The sequence below is a fragment of the Marmota monax genome, unplaced genomic scaffold (genome assembly GCF_021218885.2).
Source record: "Marmota monax isolate L192 unplaced genomic scaffold, Marmota_monax_Labrador192_F-V1.1 WCK01_AAM20220418_F8-fsc00022, whole genome shotgun sequence".
NCBI classification, from domain to species: domain Eukaryota; kingdom Metazoa; phylum Chordata; class Mammalia; order Rodentia; family Sciuridae; genus Marmota; species Marmota monax.
The window spans coordinates 5,606,775-5,622,994 of NW_026695215.1; the positions used below are offsets into that span (position 1 = coordinate 5,606,775).

The following is a 16,220-nucleotide window of genomic DNA, read 5'->3' on the forward strand; positions in this document are numbered from 1 at the left end:
AAACTTCCAAGGAAGAAAACCCTCTCACCAACAAAGAGGGAGATACCACATCATGATCATCTGACTGGATACCTCCAAGTGATAACCGGGGAAGAATATGGCGGCTGCAGGAAGCTCAGGCATTTCCTAGGCAGTGGGTATGGGCCATTGTGGGAAGCCATCCGTGAAATACACTAGGCTCTTCTCTCAGCATGGTATCCAGGGAGAGACAGGCCTGGCATTGGGAACTTTCCATGGGCAATAGATTGCCCAAGGCATGTAACCTTTCCCTCTGCTCTGCTAGGAAGGCTCCTCATATTAGCTCTGGAGATGGGTGTAACCCGTTAAGAACTGAAGAGCCACCTTTAACCTTTTTTGGAGAAGAACATTCTATAGAATCTATTTGATGTTTCCCAATATAAATAAAGCAGGCGTGGGCCCCATTTTGTCTAGAAGCTCCATCCGTCTGATCAGCTTGCCCGTTCTGCCCCCGCTTTTGAAACTACTTTCTGTGTTTTGTGGTTTTTTCACTGTTTTATTTCTCCTAGCTTTTATTTCTCAGCCAGCCCATTCCACTGAGGGAGATCCCATTCCCACCGCCTGCACAGATGTGGGCGGGAGGCTGTGAGCTGTGTCTTCGCAGAATCCACAGAGAGTTTCCAGTATAACTCTTGCCAGAGATGTGGCCATCATGAACGAGCCTGGTCTGGTTTAAAAATCATCTCATCTTGAAGCTCTTCAGCAAGGAGGCCTAATGAGCTCATCCTTGAGGGATAAGAAATGGTGGATGTTTGTGTAGAACAGTGGAGGTGAGGAGCCATATGTAAAGACTGTCAATAATGAATAAAGAATGGATGGAGTACATTCAGGCTGAGACCATGTGTGTGGCACTGTGTTGAGGACTGGATAACCACAGCCATCACTGAGTGACTCCCACATGCCTCACATGCTTGCTTCCATTTGATATTTACAACCATACGTGATGGCTGTTGTTATTTCTATTGTAAATTCACCCACTAGAAAGTCAGCCACCGAGCCTGTCTTGCTCACTGTAAACTTGACATTATAATCTTGACACTCTGAGGATGAGTAAGAACGAAACTAAGTGGTGTCTAGATGGATGAATGATGAGGAATGCCCAGGGACCAAGAAGAAGTTGCTCAGAGCTGATCCTGTGGTGGGGCCAGGATTTGAACTCAGTGAGCTGATGGCACGTTGGGGTGCTTTAGGGTCTACCACACTGGGGTCTTGTAGATTGTGTAGTCCTGTGGATAGCTCATGGGGAATCTAAATTGTTTCAGAACTAATCTGAGTTTTAAATGAATGTTTTGAAAATTAATGCATTCATTATGCTCTACCCTTTAAAGTGGACATGGACGAGAGTTTCTTCAGCATTGATGGGATCTCAGTAAGGGTCACAGAATCAGTTAATCCCTAAGACAACATATTAAAGTTGGTTATCTCAGGCATTTTGTTATGGGGTGAAAAGCTGACTAGTACAATGATAGTTTTTAAAAAATTGACACTAATGATTTGAAAAATTGAATTTAAATTAATCTGTGCTAAAGAAACAGGAAAACAAATATTTTGCAAGAGCACACACAAAAATGGTATTTGACATAAGTCTAAGTATGATGTCTACACTGAGATAGCAATGTATTTTGCTTCAATAGAAAGTTTCAAAAGGAAGCAAATTCTCTTTTAAGAATCCATGTACTAACCATGAAGGTTATAAGTTGTACCTCAGGCATTTGCCACAAAACAGTGTCTTTTCCCTTACCCTAAATTCTTACTGCTCATTTGTGTTTTATTTGAAAATAAACATTGATTGATTTATTTCACTCACCCTTTTATACACAAGCAGTAGGGGTTTCAGATCACAGAAAATGGTCAAAGTGGTAGAAGAGAGAAACCCTCACTTAGGAACATATACACTGGCTTTTAAAATAAATCAGTCTTGTGGTATAAGTCCTCTGTTAATGCTTTCAGTACATCTGGTCTATATCAATATCCTTCTCATTTTTTCTCAGAGCTTTCCTAGCTTGAAAGAATTTTCCACAATATTAAGATTCAGTTGTTAACCTTTGTCTGTAATTTCCCCCCTGCAGTTCATTCCATGGAACCAAATGGTGGGCATGTCATAAATGGATGTTGGATGAATGAATGAACGTCAGATTCCGTACTGAGAGCAATTGGAGCCAAGATGTCCACCTTGCTATTAAGAAGCTGATAACCAGGGATGGAGAAACAACTCAGTGGTAAAACATTTGCCTAGCATGCTCAAGGCTCTGGTTTCGATCCAAATTAAAAAAAAAAAAAAAAGGAAGAAAGATTTATTTGCCAGGCATGGTGTGAATGAATGCCTGTCAGGTAATCCCAGCAACTCAGAAGGCTGAGGAAGGAGAATCACAAATTCAAAGCCAGCCTCAGCCACTCAGGAAGACCCTGTCTCAAAATGAAAAATAAAAAGGACTAGGGATGTGGTTTCATGGTTAAGTGCCACTGGTTCAATCCCTGGTACAATTAAAAAAGAAAGAAAAAGAAAGAAAGAAAGAAAAAAGCTGATATCCAAATGGGAGACACCTGTAGATAGATGGCACCAGATAGTAGGGGGCCATGTAACTACTGCTGCTCAGAAAAATGAGTAAGGCTTTCTGAATGGGGAGCGGGGAGAAGATGTCTGAGGTGGACCTTGAAAAAATGCATTTTGAACTTAGAAAAAGCACTTTGAATGTAGGAAACCTCGACCCTGAAAAAAATCACATGTGCCATAAATGTTCAGGGAACTTCCAGGGAGTATGCTTGGTATATCTGGATCATTAAATGTTTTTTAGTTGCAAGGGGATGCCTGAATGGTTACTGATTTTTCTAGACTAAAGGCTGAATAAAGAGGAGGTCATGCTTCTCTAAATGCAGAATGCTTCCATATTCCACCAAACATGATTGTTTTTATTTCTTTTCTTTCTTTCTCCTCTCCTCCTCCTCCTTCTTCTTCTTCCTCTCTTTCATTCTTTTTTTTTTTTTTTTGATACTGGGGATTTAACCTGGAAGTGCTTAACCACTGAATCACATCCCTAGTCCTTTTTCATTTTTTATTTTGAGATAGGTTCTTGTTAAGTTGCTTAGGGCCTTACTAAGATGTTGAGGCTAGCCTCTAACGTATGATCCTCTTGCCTCAGCCTCCCGAGTTGTTGGGATTACAGGCCTATACCACATGCCCAGATGATTGTTATTTCTTTACTTTTGATAGAATGAAGCTTCTTTTTCTAAAAATAAAAAGATTTATAAAGACTGAAGTTGATATGATCATTGATAATTGTAAAATATAATGTTTGCTGCAATGCTCAAAATACATACTTCATACAGATGGATAAATTTAGACATGGTACCCAAATACAAGAGTGCTTAGTTTTGGGGAGCTGAAATCTTCAAAAACTCACTTTGGAATTCATTCTGTCTCCTGCCCCCAAAGTGCTGTTCATATTTCTTCATTGCTACATGGTGTCACTACACCTTATAAAATTTTTCTGTCACTATTATTGAATAAACTTATTTTAGATACTTCTGATATACAGGAACACTGGGAATGTAGCAGGGAAATCCACACATACTACACTCTGTTTCCCTCCAACTAATATTGAGTTTATAATGGCACATCTGTTGGGGGAAATGGAACAATATCAGTGCATTATTATAAGCTAAGTCCATGGCTTGCTAGGCTTCCCTTTGTTTTCACCTAACGTCCTTTTCCTGCTCCAGAATCCCATCCTGGATACTCCCTGGTGTGTATTTATCAGGTGAGCTTTGGCCTCTTTTTGACGGTGACCATTTCTTAGACCTTCCTTGTTTTTGATGACTTCCACAGTTTTGAGAAGTGCTCTTGCTGGGTACTTTGTGCAACGTCCCTTTGGGATGTGTCCGTTTTCCTTATGCTTACGTTGCGACTTCAGGGTTCCAAGGCGAACAGCACAGAGGCCAAATGCCATTGTCACAGGTGAGGGCTGCGTAGGATCAGCTGGATTTTGCCCATTAGGGTTGCCTGGAGCACTTCACTGACATGGTGGTTTTGAGGTTTCTCTGCCATAAATCCACTTATTTTGTACCTCCTTGGTGTGCTCTCGGGGAGGAGTTGGCTACGGATAGCCCATGCTCAAGGACCAGGGACTCAGCTTCTCCTCCTCGAGGGTGAAATAGTTGCATAAACTATTTGGAATTCGTCTGCATAGAAGGTTTGTTTATTCTTCCCCCACTTATTTCATTTAAACCATTTATTCGATTCTTTTTTTGGTTCTAATCAGTTATACATGACAGCAGAGTGCTCTTCGATTCATTATACACTCAATTATTTTTTTAGTCTTAATGATAAATAGAGTTAATCATTATATCAGTATGTACCTGAGGATATTTATTTCATACCTTGGGTTATAATTCAGTACTAATTTATTTTTTGTTGCCCAAATGTTTCTATTTTGGCTACTGACGATTCTTTCAGCTGGTTCCTATGACCCCCATAATTGTGTGTGTGTGTGTGTGTGTGTCTGTGTTTTGGTGAGAACTCCCATACTCTTTCCTACTAAAATATGCTCCAGGCTTATTTTGTGTATTTCCCACTTCAGATCTAAAATCAGCCTTTTACCCAGGATCTCTGTTTTTTTTTTTTGTTGTTTGTTTGTTTTTATGGTGGTAAACTGCTTGTTGCTCTGGGGTGTAGCTGCTCCTTGGCCTTTCTGCTGGCAGAGCGTGGAGGTGGTGTGCCTAACAGCCCCAGTGTATGAGCACCTCCATACGTGACCATGTGAAGCTGAACGTGCACCTACACTGGTAATCACAACCATGTCACTCATTCCAGCTCCCTCCCTTTGCTTACCTTAGAACTCCCACCTAGCAGCAAGCAGCCTGCTCCTGCTCAGCTGGTGTTTTTATCTCTGACCCATCTCTCTCTCTGTTTCTCTTTCTCCTTCCTTCCTGTATCCCTCCCCTTTCTCTTTTCTCTGCCTTTGTGTATTCCACCTACCATGGTGCCTGGCACACAGACATGTTCAATAAAAGTTTAGTATTCCAGGCTGACCTCAAAGTACAACAGTGACACTTGATCACATGGTTCCTGGTTTCTTCTGAATCACAAAGATGAGACCAACAGGGTGTTCCCACGGAAATCAGGAAAAATTATAATAGTAATATTACAAAGTTCATTTTATCTACAATTTTAGCTAAACGGTCTACATTGTCATCTACGTAGGATTAAAGTCATAAATATTGATTAGTGTGAACATTCTGCCTTAGTTTAGCCACTTGGAAAATTTTAGCAATATTCCAGATACCAGGAATTGTGCATCTTTGTAAAGAAATTTTTTGTTTTATAGTTTGTAAAATGTTTAAGAATTTAGAAATTTATTAAGCATATCAACTAACATCTTGGGGAACATTTTAGAATTACAAATCGTGTTAAATGGTATCATGAAGTTTCAGAAAGAAGTTATTATTATAATCTGTAATAGTATTTAAAAGTTTAATGAAAATTCTAAATCAAGAAAAATAATAATAAAAAATAAAAATCAGATTTTAGTTTGTGTCGGTACATTATATGAAATCACTTAAAATATTAGAACAAGCTGTTAGTATCTACTTTTGTAGCAATTTCATTTTTAGACATTTTAATTATCATTTATTTTTCATAACTATTAATTATCATCATTAAGAGGGTGAGAGTCAATGACTTCATTAGTAAGATGAAGAGCCACAATTTGGACCCATGTTCACTGAAATGCAAGGCCTGAGTTTGTATACACCTCCTCCTTCAAAGTCACTTGCCTGGGTCACTCGCATCTGCTTCTCCAGCTGAACTGTGGGACAACTTCTCTAGGGACAGGATGGGCAATCCAACATAAGATGTCCATCCCTAGAAATATAGCCAAAGGCATCAATTTCTATGCCATTATTATTTTTAAACACAACTTCTAACCTAGGAAAAGGACAAATTCTTTCATAAAACCAAAGATATTTGGCAAATCTATAAAGAGAAGTCCTTACAAGGCCTGTGCAAAATGGAAACAATCTTTCTTTAATCCTCAAAAATGACAGGAGGGAGTAGGCGAGGGTTCGAACTCATAGGGAACAGTCAAAATGACCAGGCTCCTCAGGGGCAGGGAGTTGTGGAATTAGGGAGAGGAGGGCTGGCGCTGCTCTGCTGTCCATTCATAGTGGTGTCCATTTTTTCTCAATTCCTATTTTGGATTCTTCTTGGGAGAATAGACCCTGCCAACCCATCGCCTAGAATGGTCACTTAGATGTGATCTATGCCATCATGTAGTTTTGTTTAGAGGTAAGGGACTTTTAAGAATAAAAATGAAACATGGCTTTGATTTCTTTTAAAAGAGCTGGTAGAAATATATTAGAGTTGGCTTTGCTTTTGGAAAAAAGAATGAGTTAGCTTTTATGTTGAATGCTTTATTCAATGTACATTTTAGAGTTCCCTCCCAGCTACAGAAGGGTCATGCATGTGTCACTGGCTTGTTTCCCAGGATTTTAAATGAGCCAGTCTTCTTCACATCTAAACTTTATTTCTAGAATGATTTACAAAAACTTAAGCACAGGAATATGTTTGCTGACATTGCTAGGCTGAAAGTACTCATGGCTTATATATAAACAAATGCAGGGAAGGCATTTTGAGGGACCAGGGAGGGAGCTAGTTTCCACAGACTCCTTGCTCTGCACCAACGTGGAAGTGGAACAAATTACATTTAACCCTCCCGAATAGGCTCTGCTATCTCCATAGAGCCTTCTAGGGAGCAGTTCGGCTAAAATTTGAACCCAGTACATGTTTTGAGTGGGTCAGATGAAATAGAGACAATGGAAGAATCCCCCAAAGGAAGCAGAAGTTGATGGAAAGTTCACTGCCCCTGGAGTCCGACAGTCAGGGTCTTAGTGGGTGAACTGTGTACTTTTCCTCTCTATCTTCTGGTTTCTTATCTGTAAAATGGGGCCGACTAAAAGCTGATCTGGAATAAAAAAACAAAACTGATCTATTAAGAAACTTTTATTTTTGTATTTGTTTGATTCTCTTTCTCCAGGATTATAATCTCCATGAAGCTAAGGATTTTTAAATTGTGTTAAATTATGTAAAACATAAAAAGTAAAAGTATCTTTTTAATGATTGTTATGTATATAGTTCACTAATATTAACTACTTTCTCATTGTTATGCAACCAACTACCACCCCTCTACATAATGTTTTCATTCTTCCCCCAAAAAAACCCTGTTCCCATTAAACAACACCTTGCCCATCCTCCCTCCTGTCGGCCCCTGGAGACCACAATTCCATTTTCTAACTCACTGTTCCAGGTTCTTGATGTCAATAAAATCTTGCACACATGCCTGGCCTATTTCACTTAGCACAGTGTTGTCAAGCTTCATGCATGTGGTAGCATGTTCCAGAATTTCATTTCTTTTTAAGGATGAGTGCCTTTCCATTGCATGTACTATGTTTCACTTATTCATTTGTCCATGGACACTGGGGTTGTTTATACCTTTTGTCAACTGTGAATGATGCTGCTTTGGACATGAGTATACAAATATTCCTTGAGGCTCTGATTTAAATTTTTTTATGTGTACCCAGAAGTGGGATTGGTGGATCATGTGATTAGTTTTTTGAGAAAAAGTCATATTAGAATGAGTTTCTTTCTGTGTTTTCTTCTTGTTATGTTCAGAAATCCAGGACTTGCTGCACACTAGGCAAATGCTCTACCACTGAGCCACATCACCAGTCCACCTCTTTTCTTTGTAACTGACACATAATAATTGTACACGTTTTGGGGGAACAGTGTGACAATTCGCAACTTGTGTTCAGTGTGGGATGAATGTGCTACCTCCAAAGCCCATGATTTGAGCTGGTGAAGAAACATGCGTGATGATTGTCCAGAGCAGGGTGGGACTTTTGGTTGGGTCTGCGGGGCTGGCTCTGGGTGCTCAAGACAAGAGGGATGGCGGCAGCATCTGCTGGAGTAGGCTTTCTCCTTCCACTGGACACTCGCCATTTCTTTAATCTCCCACCCACAGTAAAAACGCTCTGCTCATTCTCCCCCTTGTGCAGAAATTCCTGCCAATTTTCACACAAGCACACTGATGCCTTTGCTTAGAATCATCTGGACAATGATATAAAGTCATCGGCATACCATGACACACATTTGGTAATCATATATTCAGAAATGTACAAACCACTGGTGGATAAAATCCTGCTCTTGACCTGTTGGGAAAATAATTCAATATTACGTACAGCGTGCAAGCACATATTTTTAGATGAGTGATGGAAGGAAGGCCTATGAAGCTGGACACCAGCCATGGAGGAGGTCCCTTCTGGATGGGAAGCAGGAACCGGGAGGACAGGGTGCAGTTTTACGTTGTGTGTGGTTAGGCACCGCAGAACGTCACTGCAATTAGTGCCAGACCACATACAACGGTGGTCCCAGTCCCATAATATTAAAAGGGAGCCAAGAAGTTCCTCTTGCCCACTGACGCCACAGCCATCATAACGTCTTAGCGCCATGTTTGTGGTGGTGCTGATGGGAGCACAGCTGCTCCGCTGCCAGTCGTGCAAGTGGGCAGCATCCAGTGTACAGTGCACCACGTTGGCTAACGGCAGCTCGCAGCTCGCTCTTCTTTTAAGCATTTCCATACTTTTTATCTTTATCGTAGAGTGTCCTCCTACTTAAGGACATTCACTGTGGACAGTGGGCCTGTTCCACGTGCAGTACATCTCCTGTATCCTGCATCTCTCGCTGCATTCTGTCTCCTGTGTTTGATCTGATTTCATGTTGCTTGTTCGTCATGGCCTTGGGAACAACAGGCCATCACACTTATTTCCTGGCAGTCACTTTGTGATGTTTTTACATCACATTATCCTCGGAACTTATCCCTGTCATTGAGTGACTCACGATTTACTTTTGTGTTGTTTTAATTCTTTCTTGTAGTTTTATCTGTATAATTTCAAAAGGAAAAAACATATACAATGAAAATTTGTTCGAAATTTGTTAAGTAATTTAGAGGCCATCTCAGTAACAGGTAATGGTCGAGTGTTTTTTTCTCTTCTGCCTGAGCTCATAGCCTTTGTTCTAGTCCACCTGAACCCTCACCGCGTGTGCGTGGGAGTGACTATGGGCAGGTGTTAGAGAACAAAGAAGAAGGAAGGGTAGAGTCCACTTTTTAACTGCCCAAAGTGGACTATTCTTGAGGAAGGATTTTCCAAATCTCTTTACTACCCTGGAGTCTGCCAACCTCTGGAGGCCTGGTGTTATAGGGCTGGTTTGAAGAGGGACAGCCAGGTCAGTACTTTGATTGGCAGGGAGGAGGATATAATGCAGAAGCAAAAGAGAAATTCTGTCAGGGCACTGGCGGGGAGAAGGACATCACAAGTGGGTCTCAACTTTCCTCATCTTTCAGCCTGGGCCTGGGAGTATGCCAGTTTAGTTATGGTAACACCAGGGGCAAAGATGGCCCTTTGAGAGGACATCCACTGCCTGGTAGCCCTCAGTACCAATGCAGGGCAGCCAACCTAACTAAAAGCACTGCTCATGAGCCCAGTAGAAGGATCCCCTGAGGTTCAGCTTTCAGGCACCACCTTCGCCCCTGTTCCGGAGTAACCAGGAACTGGAGTGGCTGAGGCTTTTCTTCGAGAGCTCTTCTGAGAAATCATGATAGTGAGAAGGTAGGTGTGGCTCTACCCACTGGTCTGCAGAGAGAATTGTCTAAACCAGGATTCAGAGGGGCCAAGAGTGGGAGCTAATGTGGGTCAGATGGCCAGGTAGACCCATGGCCAGCCCAGGGGGTGAGTGGTAGCATCCTGGACTTAGCTGTGTCTGCTGGTGTAGAAAAGGTGACGCAGAAAGCAAAGGACATTATTCTTTAGGTACAAGACACTCCTTGCTACTACCCCAGCATTGTCAATTGGCATCCACCATGAGGAAGCAGGGCCCTAGTGCCACCTTAGGGAGACAGACGTGGGGGACTGAGAGGAAGTGCACTTTAATTTAATGAAAGGTTTTCTTCTGAAAGTACCATTCAAATGATCAGATGGGAGATACTGCAGGAGGGACTCTAAATTAATATCTCCTCTCAGTAGCCAGTGGTTGGTTTACGACCCTACTTAACTCTAGACAAAACAATGGCACATTTTCTCTATAAATCTGAGATGTAATATAAAAAAAATCTTGCAATCTTACAATAAGTGAGAAAGTAATTGTGTAGCATAAAAATGACAGTGAACAAGAGACTTTGGAGGAGAAAGAAATCTTGTCCTAATAAAAAATTAGGGAGTTTTAGGCATGCTTGTAAGAGTCAGGTGGGGTGGGGGTTCAGAAGACAAAGGTCATTAGACAGTTTGCATGTGAGGGCTGAAATCACCCACGATGGCATGCAGTGTCACCAGAGTGGGACTCGCCACTACCTACCTCACACCAGGCAATGGAGAGCCCGGGGTGCTCCCATGACCAGTTTCTGCCCTGAGAGAGGGACCCTTATGACTGGCATCCCTGACCCCTTTTCTCAGGTGGTTCTCAGGTGGTGAAGTGGCCAGACCTTCATACCTGTTAGCCACCTGTCTTCAGGCAGTGACACAACTTCTCTATGACTCAGTTGGACCAATGCCACCTATTTCTGAGGGTGCTCTGGGAGGCCAGCCATCCTGGTGGTTTCTGGGACTCAAGCCTTCCAACATTAGGAGTCAGGAGGGTGCCAGGCACACTGGGATGTGTCGGTCACCTAGCTAACATGAGCAAGAAACGAGTTAATTCACATGAGGCTCTCAGAAGACAAGTCCTTGACACAGAGCAAGTGTTTAATAATGTCTGCTCTCCTTATTAAGTCCAGCACCTCTACTGCTATTGTATCTGGAAAAAGCACAAATGTCCCCTTAGCCTGGTGGAAGTGGTTCAGTATTGTCACATGCTGCTTTAGTCAGAGAAAAAGAACTGCAGGATGACTCTTGAAATCCAGGTGCTTCATGGCCAGAAACCCTTACCTCCTTGCTTCTTTTAAAAAAGAATTTACTACAGAGTTAATGCTGAAGTACAGGCTGAAACACAGTTCTATAGAGCCGAGACCTCTCTGGGGGTGTGACCAGAGGACCTAGAGAGAAGGAAGATCTTGTGACAGTGCCGGGGCCACTGCTTGATCCCTGGGATCTTTCAGAATTTCAGACTCTCAGCTATGCTCAGGGGAGGGTTTGGGGGCTCAGGAGACAGAAATGTGGCAGGAAAGCCCCAAAGAAAGCCTTGATGTCTTGTTGTATTCAAAGAATCATAAGTAAAAGAGTGAAAGGAAGATGTGTGTGTGTGTGTGTGTGTGTATATGTAGAAGAATAAGGGGGAAATAGCTGCCTATTGATTGAATTTTTGTGCACTAGGCTCTGTTTTATGTATGTCTCTATAAGTGTATCACCACTTAATTCCCACAAGAATGATGGACACACTGCCAGTTTCCAAGAGCCATCTGAGGTCAGGGATGTCACTTCCCCAGGTTTGGGTGGTTGACCAGTGGCCATTAAGATGAACCCAGGCTGTGGGACCCAGTGCTCGCTCTGCTCTGCAACCCATAGAGGGTTATGCTTAGCTAAAACAGCGGTGAGTAGTCTGAGCCAAAGGGAGATTTAAACTACAGCTAAATGTTTTACATTATTTAAGTCGTATCAATTATGTATGGCTTTCATTTTTCACCATCTTTACAGATTTGCTGATCATTTATTTTTGGTTTTAACGGCCGCTTTGATTTTTATAGTGTTGCTGAATGAGTTACAAGGTGCATTCCTTACATCCCTGCTTACACTGCTCTTGAAGAAAGCCCAGGTGATGGACCTCAGCATCCCGTCTATGGGACTGTTGTTCCAGGTAGGAACCCTCTGGAGCGAAGGCATCAAGCATCAAGGAAATAAATCAAGAAATAAGTTCCCCCCCTCGGTCCGGTTAGCCTTGGAAACCAGAACATCTAAGGCAGTTGCAAATTTTTTTTTTCTACAAATGAATTCATTTTTCTATAAATGAATGTTCACATGACAGAGGTCAACGTATCTTAAAGTCTGAGGTCCACCCATTACTTTTGGGGGGATGCATTTATGTGTAATGCTTCATTCTTGTGTGACCTAATTCTAGTGAGATGACATTCATCATGATAATTAACATTAAGCAGACTTGGTGCTTTTCTGTTTCTAGTTAATTATTTATACCTTCATTTCTTACTGCTGCCCAGAGAAAACGTAACATAGGCTAGAGTAGCAGTGTTATTCAGCTTCCAGAAACTCAGCCTTTTAGTTGTAAATCTGAAAGAGCTGGTATATATACATATATATTTTGTTCTATAGAAGGAGATAGAAAGGTTTATTGAAGAATTAAAGTGAAAATTTAATAGACTTGAATTATCCCTGGCTTAGAGGCTATTTCCTAGTGGTCCAGGGGGCAGCACAAACTTTGGGGTGAGAAGACAACCTTCACTCAGCAGAGGTTGTAGGAATGGTGCCTTCCCCTCAAAGACTCCATCATTTCAGAAATTTGCCTTTCAGGACAAATCTGATGCCAAATGCTAGTTCAAAACCATAAAGTTAGGGTGCGAGATTGCGATGGATCTGCTTAGAAAGTTGTTCTTTTCTTTAAAATCTTGAGACTTGAAATACTTGAAAGCACAAAGACTCACAATTCAACTTTCCTTATGTCTTTAGATCATAATGGCTTCATTTTGAAATTTAATAAAATTTAACATGTTTAGCAAAGCCTCTATTATAAACTTTCCAGCCTCACCAAGAAGTGGAGTCTGGGGGCCAGTCAAAAGGGTGGCACTGGGAGTTTTCCTAGACCTGGGGGGCCCCAGCCTAACTGCCCACTGATTGCAGATGGACAAGCAAGCCCAGCTCACATCAGCAAAACTGCCTAATCAACAGCCATTGTGTCCTGAAAATGAATAAACGTTTGGGTTACTGTTAAAAAAAATTAATTCTCTGCTAAAAAAAAAAAAAAAGAAGAAGAAGAAGAAGAAGAAGGTGGCATTTATGACCCAGGGTCTGCTGGAAAAGTGTTGAGATACTTAAACCTCCCACACTGTAAAATAGCTTCTTGCCAAAAGGAGGCGCTCTGCAGAAACTGTGGGCTCCCTGTCCTCCCTGCAACCACCGTCTGCTAAGGCTCTGCATGGAAAGCTCTGTGAGGACAGAACTCCTTATGGCGAGTCCTGGCTGAACTCCTGGCAGCGATGGGTAGCTGTGCAGGGTCTTCCCAAGAATTTGGATACATGGTGATAAGCATGGAGCTGAAGTGCTAGGTTCCAGGAGCACTAGGAGGAGACCAAGGTATCCACGTGCTCCAAGTGTAGGAAACCTGCTCTTGTTATGCTGGCCCTGGTCCCTTTTTTTTTTGGTAGCGGGGATTGAACTCAGGGGCACTCAACCACTGAGCCACCTCCCCAGCTCTATTTGTATTTTATTTAGACACAGGGTCTTAGTTGCTTAGAGCCTGGCCATTGCTGAGGTTGGCTTTGAACTTGTGATCCTCCTACCTCTGCCTCCTGAGCCACTGGGATTACAGGCGTGTGCCACTGTGCTGTATGCCACTGCGCCCAGCCCTGGTCACCTTTAAAGAACCACAATCTCCCATGGCAGGCTTTGCCTCAGCCACATCCAGAATCAGGTGAAGCAGCCCTGTGGCAGCCAGGAGCTCTGAGGCCACGGGTGGACTGGGCTGGAAGTGGTTGGGCTGGGTGTGGATGGAGGTGAGAGAGATGCGTGCAGGAGAAGCTGCTTCCTCACGCTCCCCACCGGTGGCACTTGCCGGGTCCCTGCTGAGTGGGAGCCAGCTCTGACTCCTGCCTAGCTGCTGCTGGTGCCCTGCTGGTGCCTACCACTGGAGACTGCCCTGCCCTCTCTGTGGGTCTCTCTGCGTCCACCAGGTGGACCTCCTGGGAACATCAGCATAGTTGTGTGGCCAAGCACTGCTCCGTCCAGGTATTCTTGCTGAGCTGTGAACTCCATCTCTCTAGATAAGACCCTGGGCCCCATCTACAGGGCCACTGTGTACAGCCAGTGTCTGGGACAGGTGTCATTCCCACAGGTCACAGCGCCAAGGGTGCCCTCTGCAGCTGAGCAGTACAGGACTCTGGGCACCCAATACATGTGAGCGGCACTCCCAGGATAGTGTGACTCAGGACCAGTGTGCCTATGGGGGAGACTGGCCTTCTGTTCCCACCCATCACTTCTTACCCATACTCTTGGGCTTTGCATATTCCTCCCCCCTGCTTCCACCCTCCCCCCCCAAACTTATGATTCAACCAACCTCACTTACTGGGTCGAGCCCTGGAACCGCAGGACAGGGAGGCAGAGACAGGGCTGAGAGACTGGGTGTGACTCTTGTTCCAACAGAATACAAGTGCAGAGGGCCACAGGACACCTCTGACCACAGGCACCCGCCCTGCGTGGCACAGTGAATTGCCCTGGGCGGCACAGTGAATTGCCCTGGGCGGGGACCTGAGCACACTCCAGCAGTCCTTTGGTGGCATGTGTATATTCAATGGTAATTAGGCAGAGACAAGAAAGGAGATAGGAATGTGTGTACTTTGCAGATTTGCATAAAAGCAGTCTGATCTTTAAGAACTGGAGCTGTCAACACTGTTCCGAGAGGTTGAGGGCATTGCCCTTACACATCCGCCTTCCACTCAGAGACTGGGCCAGCTCACCTCGCAGCCCAGCAGGCAGTGGCATGGGCCCTGTTGCTAGCAGCCGGGTTCAAGTTGTATTCTTCTGCCTGCTAGTTATGCCATCTTTGGCAATTTTTGTTTTTTATATTTCACTTTCCACTTTTTGTACTTTGGAGCTGATAATCACAAATCTGCATTTTGTCTCTGTACATTTGCTTATTCTGGATATTTCATATAAATGGAATCATAATAATTGCCCTTTTGTGTCTGGCTCCTTTCATGTGGCATAACGTTTTCAAGGTTCATCCATGTGGTAGCATGGATCAGCAATTAATTGCTTTTTGTGGCTGACTAGTATTCCATTGTATGGACATACTACATATTGTTATCCATAGATGGACATGTAAGTTGTTTCCACTTTGGGTTACTGTGACTAGCCCTGCTAAGAACATTTATGTGCATATTTTTTGTTTGAACATTTGTTTTCAGTTCTTTGGGGGTAATTATATACTTAAGAATGGAATTGCTGGGTCATATGGCAATTCCATGTGTAACTTGTTGAGGAATGGCCATATATTTTCAAATAATTATTGCCTTATTCTTTAATTGTCCAAATTTAAAAATAAAGCTGTCGTATTAATTGTGAAGAGGGTGTATATCTGAACAATGACATCTGAAGTCACTTTCCTAGTCTCCAGATGTGAAACAGCCCTTACAAAGTGTACTCAAATCAGGATAATTCCTGTAATTACAGAAAAGGGTGATTGTGGCAACATTGTTTGTATTTTTATATTAATTTCAATGTTGCTTCTAATACTACCAGGAATTTAGCCCATAATCCCCCAAAGTAGGTATATTGAAAATACAAATTGGGAAACTTTACTTAAAATTGAACTTCTCTTTAAATAATATATTTTGCTGTTTTTGCTTCTCTAGTGAATCTTTGGTAGCCTCTGGAAAAAAAGTAAGTCTGACCCCACTCTTAGAAGAGGAGTTGATATTGTACATATCCTATCACAAAACCCTTGGGGGAAGATCACTGGGAAGAATTCCATCAGATATTCCTTGATGCTCACCAAATACAAGCTGGATGTCCAAACAGTAAGGATACAAAGGAGTCAATATCAGCACAATCAGAAATAAATCTGGGATATTTTCATAGAAGCTAGCACAGTTAGTAGACATGAAAGTGATTTTGGAATTTATATGAATTTTAAATCAAATGCACACTTTTTTTTTTGCACAGTGCTAATGTGGTTGATTTCTGGCAATGATACAGAATCTCTTTGTGGTCACTCTGAGTCGGTGGAAGCCCATATGTTACAAATGAACATTTGGCATCTCTCTACCAGGCAGAGATTTACCAAAGTTGTACAGAGGCAAATAAGGCAGGCCAGTTGTGTCCCTTGCAGGTACCATTCCATGTGCTACCAATTACTTTGCAATTCTGCAAAACGCATAACGGTAACCACATTGGGGGACGGAGAATTTTAGGAAATTTTATTATTAAATTCCACTAAAATGGAATGTTTACATTTTTTCTCTGAGGAAGGAAGGACGAGCCTAAGATGATCTACA

At 42.6% G+C, this 16,220-nt stretch overlaps 1 protein-coding gene across 8 annotated transcripts in view; it reads right to left on the reverse strand.

Moving 5' to 3' along the window:
* Positions 1 to 16,220, reverse strand: part of Veph1 (ventricular zone expressed PH domain containing 1) — a 251,557-nt gene that overhangs the window by 77,649 nt on the left and 157,688 nt on the right. The window lies entirely within an intron of this gene.